Source organism: Dunckerocampus dactyliophorus, chromosome 12 (genome assembly GCF_027744805.1).
Source record: "Dunckerocampus dactyliophorus isolate RoL2022-P2 chromosome 12, RoL_Ddac_1.1, whole genome shotgun sequence".
NCBI lineage: Eukaryota > Metazoa > Chordata > Actinopteri > Syngnathiformes > Syngnathidae > Dunckerocampus > Dunckerocampus dactyliophorus.
This window is the reverse complement of record NC_072830.1, coordinates 19357322-19363917: the sequence shown is the minus strand read 5'-3', so window position 1 is coordinate 19363917 and position 6596 is coordinate 19357322. Positions and strand designations below refer to the sequence as shown.

The following is a 6596-nucleotide window of genomic DNA, read 5'->3' as shown; positions in this document are numbered from 1 at the left end:
ACTGATAACCTGTCAGTCACAGGGCTGTGATTGGAATGGGGGCGTTGAGTGTCGCTGTTTGAGGGCTTGTCTACACCAACAGACGAACAGGGATTCTTTGGCTCATGTTAGAAATCGGCCACATTATCTCATATATTTTAAACGTCTAATGATGATATTGTCTTACGTGCAGGTAAGGCATTAAAAATACAGTGGTACTTCAGTTTTCATTATGAATCAAATAAAACAAATACATTTTTCCCATGAGACGCAATACTAAATCAAATTAATCAGCTCCAAACACCTAAACATATTTCCACAAAACACATTTTTGGGAGGGCCGTATTGACACCACTTTTGTGTTTTGCTATAAGTCCTTTCTTCAATTCAATATTGTCTCTCACCTTCCTTATCAAAGTGCTGGTACTTTCTTTGGCCCCATGGTCGGTTAGTTTACAGCCATACTAAGTAAGTTTCAATATTTATATCACTACAGGCTGGATTCATCCATCCATCCATTTCCTATACCGCTTGTCCTTACTGGGGTCGTGTGTATGCTGGGCCTATACAGGCTGGAGTCAACCTTTTTAAATCTCGTTCCAGTAATACAGGATGACTCACCTTTTATTGACAAGTCACTTGATTGTCCACATTACGGGGACAGCATTATGTGAACAAGAAGTAATAACGTTAGTTTTGTGGTCATCAGATGACTATATGCAATTATATTATGTTCTTTATTATGCATTATTACTGATGTTTTACAGTAATACAGGTCAGTAGAGCCTGTTTATGACCAACAAAACGCACAAAAGGGTGAAAAAAAAAATACAAAATGAATACAATTTTGTGAAACTTTTTAAAGCGCTCAAGACGCCAAAAAAGTTTGAAAAAAACTGCAAAATGAAAGTACTCCCTTAATAAAACCTGTTTGTCATACTGCTGTCATAGATAAACAACTATGCCCCAATTTTGACAAATGAATGAATAAAATAAACCAAATAAAGACTTTATAATACTAAATAGAAATCTGTCTTGCTTAAATTAAAAGACAATAAAGTCAGTGTCCATGGGTGCATGGGTGTCCAACTGTCATAACTATTAGAACTGACAACTTATTTGTGTTTTATTTATGCTATTTTGTGCTCATTTGTCATTATATAAATGCATAAATTCTGAATTGAACAGTTGTAATAAACAACTACTCAGAGTTGAAGCAAATATCCTTTGACCCTTTGAGAGCTTCAGCTTCAAAATCAGCTGGCGAGCCCAGAGACGCCTGTGATAGTATCACCGTCATAAGGATGGACACACGTGTTTATGTCCATTAAACAACCACACACAAATGGTGTTTTGAGGACAAGACAAACAGTCCTGGAAAAAAATATTAGACGACCCCCTTTTCTTCAGTTTCTTGTTCACTTTAATGCCTGATACAACTAAAGGTGTCTTTGTCTGAACAAATATAACAATGACAACAAAAATAGCTCATAAGAGTTACATTTTTTATCAGTACAATGCTATATACCAGCTATTCATGTAAGAACTTAAGTGATTTTGGTTATCATCAAGAAAACCATGGAAATATGTTCCTTGTCAGCTCAGTAAGGGTTTTGGCAACCCTACGTGACACAGCATACATGCCATTCATGTCACGTTTGTGTTGTCATGACATGAATGGTCATGTTGTCGCCGGACGGCGAGCGTATTTTGTGATCAGCTTTGAAAGACATTTATCGGCATATGCCGATCAGGTGTTTTTTATGGAAATCGACCAAAACTAGTGTGTGGCCAATCGACCGGAGCATCCCTGATGCACACCAATCACACAATAATAACATTCACTGATTTTGTGTTGTGATAACAATGATATAACACACACAAAAATGGCCACAAGCATGTTTTTTTTTACTGTCAGTATGTGACAGACAACTGGAAAATGAAAGACGAGTTAGCCCTGGAATTGAGTTTTTCTTTATATCAATGGTGGGCCAATGGTGTCTTTCAGAAATGTGAACAAGCTTCCTCCGTCTCAAGTGTTCCAGCAAAAGCCTTCAACACAGCCAGCAGGCATAACATTTTTTAAAAATGAAAGAAACAACTGCAATTCAACCAGAAATGGACGATAAAAGTTGAGAAAGCATTGGAGTGAAGCTGTACTTCCGGGTAGAACCGTCTGGTGTAGACGTCACTAGCTCCACCTCCTCCAGACAACAACTGCCGATTTTTTTTTTTTAAATGGTAAATATTTCAATATTCGAGCACACATTAACGACAGGAAATATGTCTTTCAATGTTACTTTTCACGGCGGAAATAACAAGACTAACATGTTTTTTTGGTGTCATGAGCACTTTAAAGTCACACAACACAACAAGCTAACACTTCTATTTTTGACTGATAAACGGTTGTTGGCTCCATCAAGACCTTTCTGTGGTTCATGTTTGGTGTTTTAGCCTAATTACTTCCAGCAAAAATGTGAGGAAAAAGTAGGATGAAGGTGATTATTCTTTCTCCTGTTTGCGCTGACAAGAACTTATGGAGATTCATTGGCGATAACAAAGAAGGGTGCACTTATTAAAAACCTGCGCATATGGACGCTTGAATAATGAACATGTTTGTGTGTGTGTGTGCCTGCGGGTGCATGACGGACTCACCTCGCCTCTCTTCCCCGCCTTTGTCCCTCCCTCTCTCCTCCTCATCCTCAGACTCCGGAGGCTGTGGGCTGCAGCCGCGGCAGTAAGTGGTGCACATCACGGCGTGTGTGTAGATCTCCGGAGGGAACTGGATCATCTACTTGGACTTCCACTGGAGAGCACAGTCTTCTTCTCTCGAACGACTACAGCACTTTTTAACTTCCCATCGGGTATTTTCATTCACTCTCTACAGGTAAGGTCCGACAAGTTCCCACCACTCATGTGCGGTGCACACTAGAGATGGGCGATACTGCAAATTACAGTACCGATACTGTAACCCATACTTTTTACTTGGAAATGTTCAAGATCTTTGAATGATTTTGTGATTTTGCCTTTAATTTGTTGATCATGATTCTGATTAGAATAAAAAAAAATAGACAAAGATTTCAGGCAAACAACATTTTTATCAACAAACTTTGTGAACAAATTAATAAATACAACACTATAAAATAATGTAACAATATCAACAAAATAATACCATTATTCACTTTAATTGCATACAGTTGTTGGAGCAAAATAAAGTCAATAGTGCAAAATAAGTAAACAAAAGCAAAACCTACGATTGGCTCTTATTCAATTTTTTTGGCTTGCTGCCCCAAAGCCCTCCTGTGTCCAAGAAACTTATGGCCTGAGATTATAAACGATATAACACTATAGCAATGTCACAATATAAACAACACAGCAAAAAAAAATAGACACTTGTGAAAATAAACCGAAAAGAGAGCTAAAAAAATATCAAATTCCATTGCCATAATCATCCAGCAGCATTCAAAAACAAACAACAATGCCAAAAAACAAATGCAACAGGCAAATAAAAAATCTGCAATCACGTAGAGGCTGCAGGATCAAAAACAAATGCAATACAGTAAAGGTTCACCAGACCTCAGAGATAACCGTCTTTAAACATGTAAGATTTTACACCGATTTGTACAACCAAAACAAGCAGACTTAAAGAAAAATGTACCTTTTCATTCCACCAACTTTCTTCTGGGCATATTTTTTTATCCCTCAGGTCTGGTGCCCCTGCTAGCCTGGCAAACATCCCGATAGCCTGGCTATCTTCTGTTTTGTTCCATGAAGTTGCAGCATTTGCACGTGTTTTGGGGCTTTTGTGTCTGTTTTTGGCATTTGCAGCATTTTCCTTTTGCATTTGCTTTTAAGCTTGCAACATTTGTGTGATTGCAGCATTTTCCCTTGCATATGTTTTTGTTTTTGTTTTTTTTGCTTTGGATCATTTTTGTTTTTGGAGCGTTTGGACATTGCTGCGTATTTGCTTCTGTCGGCCACCGTAGATGCTACCCATGGTGATCCAGATTTGCATTGATTCGCCCACCGTATTGCACACCTCACTGATGGCGCTTACAGTGCACTAAACTGTCATGTGATGCTGACAGGTTGGTCTTTGTAATCAGACTTTGGGCACATGGGTTTCCATAGTAAAACATCTCAATTAATTATTGTGACTTGGACACAAAATACGACACCATGAGTAATGCATGGGTGGATACTGAGAATTGTGTTGTGCAATTTATTCAAAAGTGTGTATTTCATTCTATTCTTGAATGAATTGGTTTTGGTTCAAGCGCACACGTCTTTAAGTCTCAAAAAGACGCTTTCAAGAAAAGGGAGAGTTCAGATTCACTTTAACTAAGACTACGGTAATCTTTCCTCTCATTTTGAGGTTCTTCAGTGTAAGAGAACCTTTGCAAATGTGTGTATTAGTAATATATTTGCTATTCCTTAAGTTGTAAATGAAGAGTAATTGAGACGCCTAGAAGAACTGTGTCTATTTTGACACTCTTAACCCAAACCAACAGGATGTCGTCAAACCAAACACTTCCCTCACTCACAGCACCAAAATAACAAATATGATAGTATAGTGTACAGAACACACAATATAACAGAACCACATGGACTATGTGGGTATCAAACGCATACACACTAATATGCATGCAAAGCAATGCTATTTTATGGTAATATATAGCTTGGGTAACTTCCTGTTGGGGAAGTGTAAGTGAAGTTCTCAGGATGTCTTGTGGGATATATGTTTATATAAAATAGTATTATCAGTATTGGTATTATTAGTCTGCGTTGTACTGTTAAATTGTGTGTTCCACATGTGTTACTTGTTTTGTTTGCACCGTGAGTGAGGTAGTATTTCACTGTATAAGCAAACAGCAGTGTGAGTTTAGTGTACAGTCGTGGAAAAAATGATTAGCCCATCCTTGTTTCTTCAGTTTCTTGTTCATTTTAATGCCTGATACACTAAAGCTACCTTTGTTTGGACAAATATAACAATGACAACAAAAGTAGCTCATAAGAGTTACATTTGTTTTGGCAGTACAATGCTATAGCTATTCATGTGAGAACATAAGTGGTTTTGGTTATCATGAAGAAAACCATGGAAGTTGCTAAATATCAGCTCGTAAATTAAACCCTTATGAGCTATATTTGTTATCATCATTATATTTGTCCAAACACATGTACCTTTAGTTGTACCAGGCATTAAAATGGATCAATAAACTGAAGGAACAAGGGTGGGCTAATCATTTTTTCCATGACTGTCTATTGGAGACACATACAGACTTACTGTACATATAGGACTAAAAGTTAGGCCGGAGCCTAATGTCCTAAGCTTAATCACTCCTTAACGCTCATTGTGCTAACTTTTTGATTAATAGCATCTTGAAGCAACTGAGGAGAACCAGCAGAGGCGCTGTTGATCCAGCCTCATCTAGTATAGCTTTTCATATAACTAGGCCTGTCACGATAACAAATTTTGCTGGTCGATAAGTTGTACTACAAATTATCGTCGATAATCGATTTTATTGATAAAATTTTTTTCGACCATTTTTTCATTAATTGTCATGAGAGGTGTACTGCACATTTTAACCATTAGATGGTACTCAAGTATAGTGTATGCTGTACATATGTGAGATATTAGCTTGACACAGTTGCCTGTATGTATGTTTTTCCAATGTAGCCAGTGACACTGTTTGTGACATTTTGCACTGTTTTGGTTATATTTGCCGACCAAACGCCTCAGTAAGCTTTGACTGTCGGGACGAAGGCTCCGCTGGCCGAGGCACCTACATCTGTAGTTTTTTTTCCCAGTTGAGAAAACTGTCCTTGTCGGTTGTCGGTTTTCATGCGCCCACCTTGTTCATTTGCCTCAAAACCCATCGCTTCTGCGCCTGCTTCATGTTAGCGTATGCTGCCTCACGAAGCTCACTGCTGAACCCTCTGTATCCACTCACGAGTAGCCCCACCTCCACAAAGAGGCTGAATGAGATGAGGGCCCACTCTCGCTCTTCATTTCACGATAGTACTAATGCGCAGACAGATGCAGAGTGGACCCTCTTGTCATCTAGCCTGTGTGACACAGAGAGACGAGCAGATGAAACACACACGCGTACGTGCACATGTCAATTTATCAAGGGCGTCATAATTATCGACCTGTTTTTTTTTTTTTATCGTTAGATTAATCGATTTATTGATTATCGTGACAGGCCTACATATAACAAAGAGCTCTCCTATAGCACATCTCCTCTGCGTCTACTTGTGTTGCTTTCCTTTAGTTCTGGTTCTGGGCTCTAATTTTGTTACACCTGTTTCTTGTTTTGAATTGAATGCGTTCCCTTTACTCCTCATTAGGAGGGTTCTTAAGCACAGCGTCGTTGCTAGGATGCTTCTGGTTCATACTTTACCATTCCGAGTGTAACCTGTATGTTAGATGCATTGTGTTGCATTTCCTGTTGTTTCGTTTTCTGAACTTTATTTTTGTACTTTGTGTTTTGCATGTGGATTCGCTGTGTAAGTGAGCATGAAACATTTTCCTGCATGCCGCATCTGTCTCAGCATTCTGGGGTCCAACCCTAACAGATCATGACACTCTCATTATATATAGTCGTCCCTCTCCACTT

The 6596-nt window shown here is 38.6% G+C and overlaps 1 protein-coding gene across 3 annotated transcripts in view; it reads left to right on the top strand.

Annotated features, from left to right (window-relative positions):
- The first annotated feature begins 2727 nt into the window (after positions 1–2727).
- LOC129191369 (endothelin-converting enzyme-like 1) overlaps positions 2728–6596 on the top strand; it is a 69084-nt gene continuing 65215 nt past the window's right edge. For all 3 annotated transcript variants that reach the window (XM_054794649.1, XM_054794648.1, XM_054794647.1), the window contains exon 1: positions 2728–2866. The gene's annotated coding sequence lies outside the window, so the exon portion shown is untranslated. The remainder of the gene's footprint in view (positions 2867–6596) is intronic.